Genomic DNA, 19,122 nt, shown 5'->3' on the forward strand with positions numbered 1-19,122 from the left:
AAAAAATATTATTATAAGTTGAATATAAAGTTGTGGTCAGAATTAATGGCACCCCTGGTAAATATGATCAAAAATAAATTGCATTGTTTATCCTTTTGATCTTTCATTAGAAAAAAAACTTTCATTGAAGATTTGAAAGTGTGGGGGAAATCATATTATGAAATAAATGTTTTTCTCCAAAACACATTGGCCACAAATATTGGCACCGCCAGAATTTTTTTACGAGTAAAATATCTCTGAAGTATATTCCCATTAATATTTACCTTTTTTTAGCACACCAGGGTGACTAGGAACATGAAATTGTCTAGCTATAACTAAATGTTTCACAGGAGTTTAAATATGAGGAAACACAAAGGCCAAATTCCTTTAATCATCCATCACAATGAGTAAAACCAAAGAATATAGTTCTATTTTATATTCTCTTTTATATAATTTAAATTCTCTGTTGTGAAGTGCATTTTTAAAACCATTCTTTATCACAGAATAAATGTGTTTTAAGTCAGTCTTTTATAAATATTAGTTTTTGAACTTAAATGGTTTAAGGGAGTGAAATTACTGTTCGACAGTACAGTATAGACTGTAATTTACAGTGTAGAGCAATACACAAACTAATTCATTGAAATGGGTTTCTGTGGTTATGGGTTTATATCAATGTATAGCTTATGTAAAAATAACTTTCTAAGAAGATTTACTCCTGCCCCCTCATCTTCAAGTCCATTGGGATAAGTGATGATCCATGAAAGTCCCAAGCGCAAGAGAATGATGATCTACTATAAATATGTTGGATTAGTGGTATAATAATGAGATTCTGGCAGCTTTGGAGAAGGTAGAGTATGAACCATGTGCTTCATCTGTTTATTTACTTTTTAAAATAGATTTACTGCAGAGACTAAACAATTGTATTATTATAATATTATTGTCAAAGAACATTTAAGACTGTTTATTTATTAATGTACTGTGACTGGGAATTAAAGCATTATTTGAATAATCTGTTATAGTGTGCATTTTTATAACAGTTCTTCATTACAGGTCACAAAAATCCAGACAACAGCTGTCATGAGCTCCATGCAGTCAAACTCCTCTGCAAATGAGACCTTTGTTCATCCAGCAACATTTTTCATTAGTGACTTTTCTAATATTCCACATGCAAAATACTATTATGTGTTCTTGTCTTTGGTGTATGTTGTGACTTTCATTTATCATGTGTATCATTTATTTGGCCCGCAGACTTCACACAGCCAAATACATTGCTGTTTTCCATCTGGCCCTTTCTGATCTGTGTGGAAGCTCTGCTTTGATTCCAAAAATCATAGAAATGTTTTTATTTGACCACCAGGAGATTTCATATGAAGCGTGCTTAACAAATATGTTTTTTGTGTATCATTTCATGAATCTGCAGTCTTTGACACTACTTGCTTTGTCTTATGACAGACTGATTGCTATTTGTTTTCCTCTACAGTATCATGCTATTGTAACCAAAACAGCCATGTTTCTGATCATAGGTGTTATGTGGACAGTGTCTGTAACATTTCTTTCTGTACTTGTAGGTTTAGTGAATAGAATCTCCTTTTGTAGGTCTAAGGCAAGGCAAGGCAAGTTTATTTATATAGCACATTTCATACACAATGGCAATTCAAAGTGCTTTACATAGAAGAAATTAAAATAATAAGAAGAAATAAGAAATATAGCTGCGAGCAGCGATTGCGGGCCCAAGCCGGTGGCACCGCCACCCTGGTGCCTTTAGTTACACTAAAGGCACCGGGGTGGCGGTGTCACCGGCTTGGGCCCTCCATCGCTGCTCGCAGCTATATTTATATATATATATCGGACAAGTAATATTCTCTGTCTTGTCACTTAAAAAAAAAATATATATATAAAATTCAGAGGCCGATTTTGCAAATAAATCCACATTCAAACCAAAATATCTGACTTCCTGTTGGTCAGAGCTAATGACTGTAAATTAGAAACTTGTCCGGCTCGATGAGACCAATATATGTACTGATTTTTGTAACTGTGGGTAAAAGTAACCCCCCCCATTTTGTCAAAAGCATTTTGAAAGTGACACAGTTCCTGTTGCCAGTTGGTGGCGCTATAACTTTGACTCACAATAGTTGTATCCATCTGACCGGCCTCTTACCACGAACACACTGCTGAAGTTTCATCAAGATCAGTTAATGTGTGCAGAAGTTATAACACTTCGTGTCTCTCTTTTCTCGCCATAAATTCATTTCCTTGCCACGGCCAAACCGTTCGAGATATCAAAAATCCGTCCGCAATTTAGCATCCTCAATGTCTTGACTTCATGCACACCGAGTTTAATGGGGATGGGATGAATTTTCTAGGAGGAGTATTTCACATTCCACAGCAAGCGTTTTCCAAACAACCCATAATAGCCGACTTCCTGTTGGGCTGGTGTGAAACTTGACAGAGGGAAAGTTGTTCGGCCCGATGAGATCTATATGTGTACCGAGTTTCATATTAATTCATGCAAGCGTGTTTGATATATGGACCAAGTTTTCAGACCCCATTCAAGGGGGCGCTGTTGAGCCCCCCTGCCACGCCCGTTTCTGAAACTTTTCACATGTCTACTGGCTAATAAATGTGATGTATCTGTCGAGTTTCATCCAATTTCAAGCATGCTAAGAGTCTCAAACGCATCCGAAAAAATATTAAAGTTTGATGCGTTGCCACGGCAACAGTATCTAAGATATCAATAATCCTTTCACAGGTCTACATCTGCCATGTGTCTACATTATACACATAAAGTTTGAAGCAAATCGGGTAAACATAAGAGGGTGACTTCAAAGAATTTTGAAAGTGACACACTTCCTGCTGCCAGTTGGTGGCGCTATAACTTTGACTCACAATAGTCACATCGATGTGATCGTCCTCTGAAAACGAACACACTGCTGAAGTTTTATCAAGATCAGTTAATGTATGCAGAAGTTATAACACATTTCCTGTTTCTCTTTTCTCGCCATAAATTCGTTTCCTCCCCACGGCCAAACCGTTCGAGATATCAAAAATCCGTCCGCAATTTAGCATCCTCAATGTCTTGTCTTCATGCACACCGAGTTTGGTGGGGATCGGATGAATTCTGTAGGAGGAGTACATTAAATTCCACAGCATGCGTTTTTCAAACAACCCTGAATAGCCGACTTCCTGTTGGGCTGGCGTATAACTTAAGAGTGCGAAAGTTGTTCGGCCCGATGAGATCTATATGTGTGCTGAGTTTCAAATTAATTTATACAAGTTAGTTTGATCTATGGACCAAGTTTTCGGACCCCATTCAAGGGGGCGCTGTTGAGCCCCCCTGCCACGCCCGGATACCAGCTTCAGCCCAGCCCTGATGGCCGCAGGTTCTGACCTATGTGTAAAGTTTCAAGAGTTTTCGAGCATGTTAAGGGCCCCAAAAGCCCCTGAAACCTTGAAAAACAATTCTAAAAGCAAACCTCTCCTAACAGACAAATCCCCCACACCCCACACACACACACAGAGACACAGAGGCAGAGAGAGAGAGAGAGAATTCTCCAAAAAATCACATTCAAACCAAAATATCTGACTTCCTGTTGGTCAGGGCTAATAAGTGTAAATTAGAAAGTTGTCCGGCTCGAGGAGAACAATATACATACCGATTTTTGTGACTTTACGTAAAACTAAGCCCCCATTTTTGACTAAAGGTGTCGCTACTGAGCCCCTCACCATGCCCGTTTCTGAAACTTTGCACATGTCTACTAGGTAATAAATGTAATGTGTCTGTCGAGTTTCATGCAATTTCAAGCATGCTAAGAGTCTCAAAAGCATCAAAAAAGAATATTAATGTTTGATGCATGGCCATGGCAACAGTATTAAAGATATCAAAAATCCTTTCACAGGTCTACATCTGCCGTGTGTCTACATTATACACATAAAATTTGAAGCAAATCGGGTAAAAATAAGAGGGTGATTTCAAAGCATTTTTAAAGTGACACACTTCCTGCTGCCAGTTGGTGGCGCTATAATTTTGACTCACAATAGTCACATCCATGTGATCGGCCTTTTACCACGAACACACTGCTGAAGTTTCATCAAGATCAGTTAATGTATGCAGAAGTTATAACACACTTCCTGTTTTCATTATTCGCCATAAATTTGTTTCCTCGCCATGGCCAAACCGTTCGAGATATCAAAAATCCGTCCGCAATTTAGCATCCTCAATGTCTTGACTTCATGCTGACCGAGTTTGCAGGAGATTGGATGAATTCTCTAGGAGGAGTACATCAAATTCCACAGCATGCGTTTCCAAACAACCCATAATAGCCGACTTCCTGTTGGGCTGGCATAAAACTTAGAGCACGAAAGTTGTTCGGCCCGATAAGATCTATATGTGTACCGAGTTTCATATTATTACATGCAAGTGTGTTTGATTTATGGACAAGTGTTCGGATCCCGTTCCAGGGGGCGCTGTCGAGCCCCCCTGCCACGCCCGGGTACCAGCTTCAGCCCGGCCCTGATGGCCGCGGGTTCTGACCCGTGTGCAAAGTTTCAAGAGTTTTCGAGCATGTTAAGGGCCCCAAAAGTGCCTGAGAAGTAGAAAAATAATAATAATAATAATAAATATAGCTGCGAGCAGCGATTGCGGGCCCAAGCCGGTGGCACCGCCAACCTGGTGCCTTTAGTTACACTAAAGGCACCGGGGTGGCGGTGTCACCGGCTTGGGCCCTCCATCGCTGCTCGCAGCTATATTTATTTATATATATATATATATATATATATATATACACACATATATACTGTATATATATATATATATATATATATATATATATCAGACAAGTAATATTCTCTGTCTTGTCACTTTAAAATATATATATGTATAAAATTCAGAGGCCGATTTTGCGAATAAATCCACATTCAAACCAAAATATCTGACTTCCTGTTGGTCGGAGCTAATGACTGTAAATTAGAAAGTTGTCCGGCTCGATGAGCCCAATATATGTACTGATTTTTGTAACTGTGGGTAAAAGTAACCCCCCCGTTTTGTCAAAAGCATTTTGAAAGTGACACACTTCCTGCTACCAGTTGGTGGCGCTATAACTTTGACTCACAATAGTTACATCCATCTGATCGGCCTCTTACCACGAACACACTGCTGAAGTTTCATCAAGATCAGTTAATGTGTGCAGAAGTTATACCACTTCGTGTTTCTCTTTTCTCGCCATAAATTCGTGTCCTCGCCACGGCCAAACCGTTCGAGATATCAAAAATCCGTCCGCAATTTAGCATCCTCAATGTCTTGACTTCATGCACACCGAGTTTGGTGGATATGGGATGAATTCTCTAGGAGGAGTACTTCACATTCCACAGCAAGCGTTTTCCAAACAACCCATAATAGCCGACTTCCTGTTGGGCTGGCGTGAAACTTGACAGAGGGAAAGTTGTTCAGCCCGATGAGATCTATATGTGTACCGAGTTTCATATTAATTCATGCAAGCGTGTTTGATATATGGACCAAGTTTTCAGACCCCTTTCAAGGGGGCGCTGTCGAGCCCCCCTGCCACGCCCGTTTCTGAAACTTTTCACATGTCTACTGGCTAATAAGTGTTATGTGTCTGTCGAGTTTCATCCAATTTCAAGCATGCTAAGAGTCTCAAACGCATCCAAAAAGAATATTAAAGTTTGATGCGTTGCCACGGCAACAGTATCTAAGATATCAATAGTCCTTTCACAGGTCTACATCTGCCGTGTGTTTACATTATACACATAAAGTTTGAAGCAAATCGGGTAAAAATAAGAGAGTGATTTCAAAGCATTTTGAAAGTGACAAACTTCCTGTTGCCAGTTGGTGGCGCTATAACTTTGACTCACAAAAGTCACATCCATGTGATCGGCCTCTTACAACAAACACACTGCGGAAGTTTCATCAAGATCAGTTAATGTATGCTGAAGTTATAACACACTTCCTGTTTTCATTATTCGCCATAAATTCGTTTCCTCGCCATGGCCAAACCGTTCGAGATATCAAAAATCCCCTGGCAATTTAGCATCCTCAATGCCTTGACTTCATGCACACCGAGTTTGGTGGTGATCGGGTGAATTCCCTAGGAGGAGTACATCAAATTCCACAGCATGCGTTTCCAAACAACCCATAATAGCCGACTTCCTGTTGGGCTGGCATAAAACTTAGAGCACGAAAGTTGTTCGGCCCGATGAGATCTATATGTGTACCGAGTTTCATATTATTACATGCAAGTGTGTTTGATTTATGGACAAGTGTTCGGATCCCGTTCCAGGGGGCGCTGTCGAGCCCCCCTGCCACGCCCGGGTACCAGCTTCAGCCCAGCCCTGATGACCGCGGGTTCTGACCTGTGTGCAAAGTTTCAAGAGTTTTCGAGCACGTTAAGGGCCCCAAAAGTGCCCGAGAAGTAGAAAAAAAATAATAATAATAATAATAATAAAAATAATCCTAACGAAAACAATAGGGCCTTCGCCCTTTCAGGGCTTGGGCCCTAATAATAAAAATAATCCTAACGAAAACAATAGGGCCTTCGCCCTTTCAGGGCTTGGGCCCTAATAATTAAAACAGTTTAGAAAAATAAAAAATAAAATACAGTACAGTACAGTATAGATAGTCGGACGAGCATTGGCACAGTGCTCATTCATTAAATGCATAGCTAAACATAGTCTAATGTACTTAATAGTTATTTTTGTGACTATGCCCCAATCTGCAGACTAGCTTGTAATGATATTACGATAAATATTTTGATAGGTAAAATTTCCTATGGTCTCTTGATTTGCACACCGCTGATACTGATCGTCATCTCATATTTCTGCATTTCTCTGGCTTTGCTTAAGATTGCTCATGGTGCTGAACGGATCAAAGCCATAAAAACCTGCACTTCACATCTCATATTGGTGGCAATGTTTTATCTCCCTGTTATGAGCAATAATATTGCAGCTGTAACAACACCTTTGCATCCAAATGTTCAAATAATTAACAATTCCCTGACACAGGCGATACCACCTATGCTGAATCCCATCATATACACTCTAAAGACAGAGGAGGTCATGCAATCCATAAAAGAACTGTACAAACTAAACAAGGTGAACACTACTAGAAAAAGGGAAATGAAATGCAGCAGGATAAATTAAATATACTTACAGGATCTGATCCGTGTGTGAAGAAGAAACGAGGTGCATTTTGCCTTCCACAATATTGGTGTTAGTTGACTTTCAATACCTGCCTGAAAGAAAGATTTACTTGTACGTTGACATATTTGACTAGTTTCATCAGCTGTTATCATTTAATAAATATCTAATTTAACAGAGTTGATTGATTCTGTATGTAGATGTTGTAAGTAACAGAAATTGTGTCATAAGCAGGCCAAATCTATTTAAAGCCTCTGGGCTGAAACCTACGGTGACCGGGAGGGGACATGTTCGGTTCACTTATTTTTGTCGTGGCCACAACATATAAACTCGTGGGAACGTGATATTAAGTCGTGGGAACGTCATAATATCTTGTGGGAACGTCATATTAAGTCGTGGGAACGTGATTATAAGTCGTGGCCACGAGATCATTTTGTTGAGGTAACAACATCATTATGTTGTGGCCACGCGATGCAAAGTCGTAGCCTCGAGATCATATGTTGAGTGAACGATATATTTTTCTCGTGGCCACGACTTCATATTTTGAGAGAACGACATCATTTGTCGTGGCCACGAGTTGAGGGAGCCACAGCGGCCAATACTGTAACCGTACCATAGCATAGACTGGGCTACAGCAGAGATGGAAATGACAGAAGAAATAACATTTTACTTTAAATTAGGAATGTCATAGATATAGTGCGGTCTTTGGCATTAAGACATGGGTACGTTATAAGTGAAAGACACATTAAGCGCATTCTTAGACTTTTTTGTCGCACGCATATTTAGGGACCGTCTCAAAATTACATGCAACATTGGCATAAACGTTTCTAACTTCAATAGCATTTGAAGACAATGACTTACAGTCATAAAACCAACTGTACATTGTTCACCCAGGTCTCAAGTATGATGCACACCTTTTAGATTTTTGATATTTATGACAATAAACTGCTAAATCATATGCAAATATTGCTATGTAGGCCTATTTCACTACTGTATGGGATCATACACAAAATATGACAATATTTAAAGCTCAATATCATTTGAAGACAATGACTTACAGTCATACAACCAACTGTATATTGTTCATATAGGTCTCATGTATGATGCACACCTTTAATATTTTTGATATTTATGACAATAAACTGCTAAATCATATGCAAATATTGCTATGTATTTCACTACTGTATGGGATCATATACAGAATATGACAATATTTAAAGCTCAATAGCATTTGAAGACAATGATTTACAGTCATAAAACCAACTGTACATTGTTCATATAGGTCTCATGTATGATGCACACCTTTAATATTTTTTATATTTATGACAATAAACTGTTAAATCATATGCAAATATTGCTATGTATTGCACTACTGTATGTGATCATATACAGAATATGACCATATTTAAAGCTCAATAGCATTTGAAGACAATGACTTACAATGATAAAACCAAATGTACATTGTTCATCTAGGTGTCAGGTATGTGACAGTAGTGAAATACATAGCAATATTTGCATATGATTTAGCAGTTTATTGTCATAAATATCAAAAATCTAAAAGGTGTGCATCATACATGAGACCTGGGTGAACAATGTACAGTTGGTTTTATGACTGTAAATCATTGTCTTCAAATGCTATTGAAGTTAGAAACGTTTATGCCAACTTCGCATGTAATTTTGAGACGGTCCCTAAATATGCGAATATCGAACGTCCAACGTCAAACCAACTTCATGCCAGTGCAAAAGTGCGACAAAAAGCCCATCCAATTTAAGAATGCCAAAGATCGCACTATATCTTTTTATGACACTCCTAATTTAAAGTAAAATGTTATTTCTTCTGTCATCTCCAGTCTATGCTATGGTACGGTTACAGTATTGGCCGCTGTGGCTCCCTCAACTCGTGGCCACGACAAATAGATGTCGTTCTCTCAAAATATGAAGTCGTGGCCACGAGAAAAAATTATCGTTCCCTCAACATATGATCTCGAGGCTACGACTTTGCATCGCGTGGCCACGACATAATGATGTCCTTACCTCAACAAAATGATCTCGTGGCCACGACTTAATATGACGTTCCCACGAGATATTATGACGTTCCCACGAGTTGTGGCCACGACAAAAATAAGTGAACCGAACATGTCCCCTCCCGGTCACTGTAGAAACCTAAATTTGCTTTGTGATTGCTTTTTTTATTCATTACACTAAAAATAAGTTCAGTCTAAAAATAAAGCTTTAAAAAAATTTAAATAATAATTTAAAAATAATAATAATAATAATGTATATATCAGTGGTTTTAAGTGGTTTTAACAATAAGTCAAATGAAAACATTTGCTTTCAATTTAACAAATGTTTTAAAAAAATATTCTGCATAATGTTTGTTATGCTTATAAACAGATATCTTCAACCTCCTGAAATTATTGCTTGAATGAACAGTCTTGAATACAAAATGTAGGCATGGTCTTCAATTAACAAAAATCATTATATTAGGCCTTGTTTATTTATCAAAAGTAATACAGTAAATAACTACAAGCAATTGTAAGGATGGACTTTTACTAAGACTGAATTCAAGAATCCTAACCCGCAATAAAACAATAAAACTCACTAATCTGAAGAAGAGATCTATGGGACAGAGAGCACAACACAACTTCTCCAATCTCGTCTCTTCCCCCCATGCTGGGGTCCTGACTCCTCACACTATCTTCTCCCCCCAGGTCTCATTCAGTCATGCAAAACACACACACCTACTGTCTCCAGTTGTTTTATGAGAGGTCAAAATAAATACTTCTGGTGCGAATGGTAAAGAAGTTTCATTCCCGCAGCAGCAGAACAGTCAGAACAAAGAAAACAATGCCTGTTCTTCTGATGTGGGAAGATGCCCCAATAAAGATAATAGATAACCATTTGTGTTTATCCCCCAAACTCAGGCGTGACCACTTGGGCACGAGAAAGGGTCCAGCAAAAGCTGAATAAATATTTGGGTGCTAGATGTTTATTGTTCTTTTGTTCCACTTGGGTATTTAAAGGGGATTGGCAAACCACTCAAGGAAGCATCTGTAAACAGAACTTCCCACACTGTTGCTGTGTGTCTCTATTGCCAGGTATGCTGACTCTTTGAAACTATTTTTGATATTGCATTTTGAATGTTGTCTCTATTATATGCTGATCAGTTGTGTATTATGTATTCTTTTTAATTCTTTTTATTGGATGTTTAATTCTGCCTGGCAAAAATAAATGTTAATTTTGATTTATTCTGCATTCTTCTGAAATCATTATTTCCAGTAGATTAATGTGTAGTCTGGTGTTTCCGCAAAACTTTGTCCAGAATAGATCAAACTGAATGGCACTTTGAATGGACCATGAGGCTCATCTTAGGAAGACCTTCTGATTTCTGACTATTCCCTGACTTAGCATGTTGTATGCTGCAAATATTATATAAATTACACCTATGGGTCTGTAGTGTGCGACCGCATAGGGTAAAATATTTGTACTGCACCCTCTGACTATTTCAGGACTGGCTAGTTTGTGATCGTGAGCGCGCAGTCGCGACGTGACGTCTCAAAGTGACACTAGGGGCCCTATCTTGCACCCAGCGCAATTGACTTTGTACACTGACGCATGTATCATTCCTATTTTGCACCCGCGCAAAGCGCGCTTTTCCCTCCACAGAAGCACGTCGCTAAACTAGGGAATGAACTTGCGCTCCCTGGGCGGTTCAGCGCAAAAAAGGAGGCGTGTTCCGGCGCAAACGTTCCTTCATGCTATTTTGCAGGTTTAGAAAACAATTGCGCCACTAACCAGGAAAAAATAGTTTAGGGCCCTATCTTGCACCCAGCGCAATTGACTTTGTACACTGACGCATGTATCATTCCTATTTTGCACCCGCGCAAAGCGCGCTTTTCCCTCCACAGAAGCACGTCGCTAAACTAGGGAATGAACTTGCGCTCCCTGGGCGGTTCAGCGCAAAAAAGGAGGCGTGTTCCGGCGCAAACGTTCCTTCATGCTATTTTGCAGGTTTAGAAAACAATTGCGCCACTAACCAGGAAAAAATAGTTTAGGGCCCTATCTTGCACCCAGCGCAATTGACTTTGTACACTGACGCATGTATCATTCCTATTTTGCACCCGCGCAAAGCGCGCTTTTCCCTCCACAGAAGCACGTCGCTAAACTAGGGAATGAACTTGCGCTCCCTGGGCGGTTCAGCGCAAAAAAGGAGGCGTGTTCCGGCGCAAACATTCCTTCATGCTATTTTGCAGGTTTAGAAAACAATTGCGCCACTAACCAGGAAAAAATAGTTTAAAGTCAGTGGCGCGTTGCGCATGTTATTCATATGCTATTTTAAGGGCCCATGCTTGGCCATAATCAATGTAGCGTGTGCACAACGCGCATACACTTTGATTCTCTCATCTACACAGAAGCAGCAGTTTTCATTTTTGCAAATCATACATTATTATGATAGATAGATAGATAGATAGATAGATAGACAATTTATTATAAAAGCATACATCTAGCTTACACATTTACCCAAATTATCATACACCTTTTTAACCGAAGTTAATTTGGGTGGGTTTCTCCATCCCCAACGTCCCTGACGAGAGCGTTGCTTTCCTTGGCTGTGAACCGCTCCTGGCGCGCGTCTGGCAAATCCGCCGTTATAATAGGAATCCGCTTTAGAACAAAGCGCGTCTGCTCTTAAAGGGCATGTGAGATGACGCTCTGATTGGTTTATTTCACGTTACGCCCAAACCACACCTATGAATAATGAAGCTACTTCAGACCAACCCATTTTAGATTTGCGCCTGGCGCAAGAGTCATTTATCCCGCTGGGAAAATAGCAACAGCGCCAAGACCCGCCCACAAAGTTACTTGCGCTTTGCGCTTTGACACTTGCGTTTCAGATCGTTAAAATAGGGCCCTTAAAGTCAGTGGCGCGCTGCGCATGTTATTCATATGCTATTTTAAGGGCGCATGCTTGGCCATAATCAATGTAGCGTGTGCACAACGCGCATACACTTTGATTCTCTCATCTACACAGAAGCAGCAGTTTTCATTTTTGCAAATCATACATTATTATGATAGATAGATAGATAGATAGATAGATAGATAGATAGATAGATAGATAGATAGACAATTTATTATAAAAGCATACATCTAGCTTACACATTTACCCAAATTATCATACGCCTTTTTAACCGAAGTTAATTTGGGTGGGTTTCTCCATCCCCAACGTCCCTGACGAGAGCGTTGCTCTCCTTGGCTGTGAACTGCTCCTGGCGCGCGTCTGGCAAATCCGCCGTTATAATAGGAATCCGCTTTAGAACAAAGCGCGTCTGCTCTTAAAGGGAATGTGAGATGACGCTCTGATTGGTTTATTTCACGTTACGCCCAAACCACACCTATGAATAATGAAGCTACTTCAGACCAACCCATTTTAGATTTGCGCCTGGCGCAAGAGTCATTTATCCCGCTGGGAAAATAGCAACAGCGCCAAGACCCGCCCACAAAGTTACTTGCGCTTTGCGCTTTGACACTTGCGTTTCAGATCGTTAAAATAGGGCCCTAGGTCCGTAATGAGCGAATATTTGAAAGTATGAGATGCCCAGAATAATTCCTGGTCTAAATTAAATCACAACTAATCTGAAAATCAGCTGTTAAGATAGAAAATTTGGATAAACAAAGAGTCACTTAAAATTTGGAGTCAGATTAAATTATTCATGGAGTCAGAATTAAAATTGGAAATCAACTGTTTAATAAATTAAAGTGATTTTTCCAGAAGCGACCGAAACGTCATACACGCTGAATTCCCTTCGAACCAAGACACTGGACACCGTCTACTCTTTGGGCCGGTGATTGGAGCTTACACAATTACAAAACCATCACACAGTCCACAGTATAATGCCAAATAGCAGCGTTCTGCATCTATAAACCCACACAGTAAACAACACAATGGCATACACAGACATTCCACTCTGCAAAAACTGTTTTCAGGGAGGTAGCACCATAATATAATGTAATGTAATGTATTGTAATTCACTAGCTCCTTAAAGTGGCTATTTGTATGAATTTTCATGTATTAATCACTCTTTTTTTATAGCCAATGTGTGAACAGCTTGTAACGGAAAAAAAAATAGACCTTTCCCGACTTGAAGGCCCATAGACTGATTTTCGTGTGAAGGACTCGGGACGTTTTTGCCGGGAAAATATTACAGAATATATACTATACAGAGTGTCAATGTGTCATGCAAAGAAAAGGGTTTCATATAAACTATAGTTTCACATAGTCTATTGTCTCAAATATACTTTATTATCAAACTATCATAACTGTAATTTTAATTACCTCATCTGTCAACATGATGACAGTGAATAGTAGAGCTGGTGCAAACACATCGGCATCGCCGTAGGGAACACAATGTATGGGCAGCCTAGTACTGGGGCTGACCTTCTGGGCATACTCTGCTAGACCTAGCGTTTGACCCCTCCGCCTTCCCCGAAGCATTTCTAGATCAGCTGGACCGTCTCGGGGTAGAGTCGCCATTCTCCCGGGAGAGTGGGCTGTCGTGAGAGCTCGTCGGCTGCACGATTGAGCTCGCATGGGATGTGAATGGCACAAAGCAACCTCAGATGATTCTGACTCCAAAGGAGGAGATGGCAAACAAGCTGCGACTTGCAATGGAAGTGTAGACCACCCTTATGGTTGATGTACGCTAAGGTTCTTGCCTTGTAACAGTGATTTGAAGTGGTGCAGAACAAGCCATACTTCCAGCAACTCAAGTATGGCTTTTGGCAGTTGAAGTCCTGTCCAGGAGCCCGATACTGCATGCCCGTTGCACATGAAGCCCCAGCCTGTGGTAGAGGCATCTGTTGAGACAACAGCATGCCTGTACACTTGTTTTAGGGGGACTCCTGCCCGTAGAAACGCAAGGTCTGACAACAGCTGAAGGTTTGGCGACAGGCCGGGGTGATTGTCACCCGGTGCGTGCTGCGTTGCCATTCCCATCTCGGAACTCGGCTGTGAAGCCAGTGCTGAAGCGGCCCACATTTGTAGCAATCAGAGCGGCGTTACTGCGGATGCCATATGCCCCAGGAGCTTCTGAAACAGCATGTTCGTTCGTGAGACGTGCTGTTAGGTTGACCATGTCCAACTCCATACCAGGACAAGAGATCCTCTGCACGGGGGAGATTTTGCTCTTTTCCCATTGACCCGAAGCCCCAGTTGGCTGAGGTGCCTGAACACCACGTCCCTGTGTTCGCACAACTGCTCTCTCAAGGGGGCCAGTATGAGCCAGTCGTTGAGATAGTTGAGAATGCAAACACTGTGTTCTCTCATGGGAACAAGGGCCGCCTCCACGACCTTCGTAAAGACGTGAAGCAACAGGGACAGCCCGAAGGGGAGGACTTTGTACTGATATGCTCAACCATCGAACGCAAAGAGTAGGAATGGTCTGTGTCGAGGGAGAATCAAGACATGAAAGTATACGTCCTTTAGGTCATTCATTGCAAACCAATCTTGCGGTTGAATGCATTTGAAAATGCATCTCTGCATCAACATTTTGAACGGTAGCTTGTGAAGGGCCTGATTCAAAATGCGCAGGTCCAAGATCAGTCATAACCCACATCCTTTACTCGAACCACACACCGATGCCCGTTGGCGATAGGAGAGGGGGATGAGAGTATTGGATAGTATACAGTATAATAGTATACAGTCACTTGTTTTAGCATCACCATTCGACGAACAGGTTCCACTTCAAGGCGTATGCACGTCTCATAGATGGCGTTCGCGCAGAAGTGATGGTGTTAAGTACCTCTGGGGGTAAGTCACCTAGAACCTCCGCGTCCCATCCAGAGACCAGACATGGAGTTTCCAAAGGTCCAAACGTGGGTGCCATAGGGTGCCCCATCTCTGAGTCAGAAGATCCTTCCTCAGAGGAATGGGCCAGGGAGGGACTGTCACGGGGAGCATGAGTTCTGGGAACCAAGTCCGGGTGGGCCAATAGGGAGCCACCAGAAGGACCTGCTCCTTGACCTCTCTGACTTTGCACAGGGTCTGTGCAAGTAGGCTCACTGGGGGAAATGCATATTTGCGGAGGCCCCGGGGCCAACTGTGTGCCAGTGCTTCTGTGCCGAGTGTTCCCTCGGTCAGGGAGTAAAACAGCTGGTAGTGGGAGGTCTCTGAGGTCAAATAGGTCTACCTGAGCCTTCCCAAACTCTCTCCACATCAGCTGAAACGCCTGGGGGTGGAGTCGCCATTCTCCTGGGAGCACAGCTTGTGACAGCTCATACAGGGGACATACATGGCTCGAAGCGACCTCAGATGCTTCTGACTCCAGAGGAGGAGATGGCGGGCGAGTTGCGACATGCGACGGGAGCATAGACCACCTTGACGGTTGATGTACGCAATGGCCGCAGTGTTGTCCGTACGGACCAGCACGTCTCTGCCCTGTAGCGGCCTCTTTAAGCGGCTCAGAGCAAGACGTACTGCTAGCAACTCAAAGCAGTTGATGTGCCAATGCAGTTGGGGGCCCGTCCACACCCCTGACACTGCATGCCCTTTGTACGTGGCACCCCAGCCGGTGGCAGAGGCATCTGTGAATACCACAGCATGCCTGAACACCTGTTCCAAGGGGACTCTTGCCCGAAGGAACGAGGGGTCTGACCACGGGCTGAAGGTCTGGCGGCACACCGGTGTGATTGTCACCCAGTGAGTGCCGTGATGCCACGCCCATCTCAGGACTCGGCCGTGAAGCCATTGCTGAAGCGGTCTCATATTGAGCAGCCTGAGCAGAGTTACTGCTGCTGCCGCTGCCATATGCCCCAGGAGCCTCTGAAAGAATTTCAGTGGGACCGCCATCCTGCCTTTGAACGTGTTCAAGCAGTTCAGCACCGACTGAGTGCGTTGCTCTGTGAGACGCGCTGTCTGTGCGACCGAATCCAACTCCATATTGAGAAAAGAGATCCTCTGCACGGGGGCAAGTTTGCTCTTTTCCCAGTTGACCTGAAGGCCCAGCTGGCTGAGGTGCCTGAGCACAAGTTCCCTGTGTTCACATAACTGATCTCGAGAGTGTGCTAGTATGAGCCAGTTGTCGAGATAGTTGAGGATGCGAACGCCCTGTTCTCTCATGGGAACAAGGGCCCCCTCCATGACTTTCGTGAAGACACGGGGAGACAGGGACAGCCCGAAGGGCAGTGCCCGGTTGCATAAAGCACCTTAAGTGTAATTTTCCCTTAAGTTCGCCCTTATGTTTCCCTTAAACCTAAGGGTGTTGCAGAAAAAAAAAACTTAAGTGTTACTTAAGGGTTTCTTTAAGTGAAACGTCATAAACACTTAGAATTTCCCTTAAATGCTGTTTTTTCACTTAAGTAATCCCTTAAAAAGCATTAAGTGTTACATAAAACCCCTTAACGGTCATTTCCCTAAGTATAATGTAAGGTTTGGAAATCGTAACCTTAAGAGTAACGCGGACAAAACTAAGACGACATGGCTGAATTTATGGAACCAGCTGAAGATCATTATGTGCCAAGAAGAATTTTTAGGGATAGAGAGAACCCTTTGGACCATCTTAGCAATGAAAAATTGTTGCAAGAATAGCTACCGATTTGATCGACGCGCAATATTTGACATCGCTAACAAACTAGACAGCGACCTTGACCATGTCACACATCGCAACCACTCTTTACCTGCGGTGTTACAACTGCTTATAGACGAATCTGGCGAAACTACCGGAAGTAAGCGGGCGCCATAACTGAGCTGTTGCTGGGTAGCGTTGCGCCAGTGCCTCCTATTGGTTTGGTTGCGTCCACTGGAATAAACAGCCTGCGATTTACGACTGTCACTAACGTTACAACGTTACAACTTTTATAATGTCGATTGGGAAAACATGTTCCGTTATAAATTGTTTCAATGGCGGCAGTAAAATTTCTATTTTGGAAGAGAAAACATTGTATGTTTGACTGCAACACTTCCCTCTGTTAGCCATGCAATCACAGTGCACATCTACAACTTTCCCATTCTTCCTCTGCAGAGTTATTTGTACAGTATGAGTGTTGTTAATGGTCTGTGAAAATCGGACAGGTCCTTTTAGAACTATGTGTTTATCATCTGGTAGAGTGTGCATTATTTGACCAACCCATCCGGAGCTCAGATAATTTTGACCCTCTATCAGTGACCTGTAGTTGCCATTTTGTTGATCATCGGATGCCAGGCGAAGGAGAAAATACTCTTGAATACCTTTAAAACAACAGAAGGGGCGCGTTGGGGCAGTAGTAACATTACTGTTATGTCTGTTGTTAATGTTTGATTTGCTTGACTGTGACTTGCTTGACTGTGACTCTCACTCTAAGAACCAACAATGTTAGCACTAAAAACAGTATAGCACTGCGTTTTTTTGCAACTGGGAGTTTTCAGACGGTAGTGGGAGATGTTTTCCACGTGCATAAATCGGCTACCATTAAATAAATGTACAATTAGTGTGTATCGGATCTTCAGGTGATATTCTCAATTCATTCAGTTAACGGACACTCTGAGGTAAAGTGACTGCAGACTTAGCAACGATTATATTTAATTGTACAGTACAGTCATAACATAACATACAGACATTATCTTAATTCCATAATGTCCTTAAACATAACAATATTGCTGTGTCCATAAACTGAGAAAGTGCGCATCCGGTGTGCGATACCTCGAGTTGTCCTAGACGCGACGCGGCATGTTAGTGTTTTGCGTATCTATGGCAACAACAGACTTTTATAACGTGAATCCAGGATCACTGTCGCGAAACACTTAAATGTTTCCCTTACCTAAGAGAACCGTTTAAGAGATTATATGCAACACCCTTAAGTTATTCTCTTAGGTAAGGGGAAATCGCCCCTTAAGTATCATACTTAAGGAAAAAAATTAAGGTGCTTTATGCAACCGGGCACAGGACCTTGTACTGATATGCTCGACCCTCAAACGCAAAGCGCAGAAATGGCCTGTGTTGAGGAAGAGTCGAGACATGAAAGTACGCGTCCTTCAGGTCGATCGCTGCAAACCAATCTTGGGGACAGATGCATTCGAAAATGCATTTCTGAGTGAGCATTTTGAACGGTAGCTTGTGGAAGCTCCGATTCAAAACTCGCAGGCCAAGATCGGTCGTAACCCACCACCTTTCTTGGGTACAATGAATTAGGGACTGTAGAGCCCTGACCTCATATCGGCTGGAGGGACCGGCTCTATCGCGTCCTTGGCCAGTACGACTGCGATCTCCGCACGCAAGACATGGGCATCGGCTGCTCTCACTGTAGTGGAGTGGATGGCCCGAAACTTGGGGGGATGCCGGGCGAACTGAATCGCATAGCCGAGCCTGATGGTCTGAATGAGCCAGCGAGATGGACTGGGGAGCGCTAACCAGGCTCACAGAGACCGTGCAAACGGGACCAAAGGGACCATAGGCGTACCCGGAGTGGGGCAGCGAGGTAGATCACAGGGACTCGGCTCGGGAGGCTCTCTCTGGGAGGCGGCCCGTAGCGGAGTCTGAGTGTGCTGTGCAACACTTACCTGGTTCCACGAGGCAGGAGGTGCAGGAGGCGGCTTGGTTGCGTTCTCGAACTGCACAACTGCCTGCTGGCGATAGAAGAGGCGGATGAGAGTGGTGAGGATTCTCTCCCCCCACTGCTCTCCAGGCCCTCTTCGTGCCCAGAGATGGAAGAAACTACTCTTTTATTGAAAATTTGGGTACCGCTGGTTTTGAGGCCAGCAGGGGAACAAAAATAAAAGGAAAATGACGATTTTCCACCCGGCCCTCTTCCGGGGGAGGGAGCGATGCGGTCATCATCTCCTGGAGAGCAGTCCCTTCCATCTCTGGGTTGCCTGTCCTAGGGCCGCTTGCTTCTGGCTTTGCCGCCCTTCTTGGCGGGGGCCTGGATGGGCGGGGCGGCCTGCCTGCGACTGGCTCCATGGTGGGGTGGAGGCAGCAGCTGGACGCCGCGGCAGGATGTGTCTGATGGCCTCAGTCTGCTTTT

At 42.7% G+C, this 19,122-nt stretch overlaps 1 pseudogene across 1 annotated transcript; it reads left to right on the plus strand.

The window, feature by feature from the left end:
• Positions 1-1,056: 1,056 nt before the first annotated feature.
• Positions 1,057-7,131, plus strand: LOC311076037 (olfactory receptor 51E2-like; annotated as a pseudogene). Its single transcript has 2 exons — positions 1,057-1,576; positions 6,664-7,131. The product of its transcript is annotated as an olfactory receptor 51E2-like (transcript).
• Positions 7,132-19,122: the final 11,991 nt, after the last annotated feature.

This window comes from Abramis brama (genome assembly GCF_963993115.1).
Source record: "Abramis brama genome assembly, chromosome: 25".
NCBI classification, from domain to species: Eukaryota; Metazoa; Chordata; class Actinopteri; order Cypriniformes; family Leuciscidae; genus Abramis; species Abramis brama.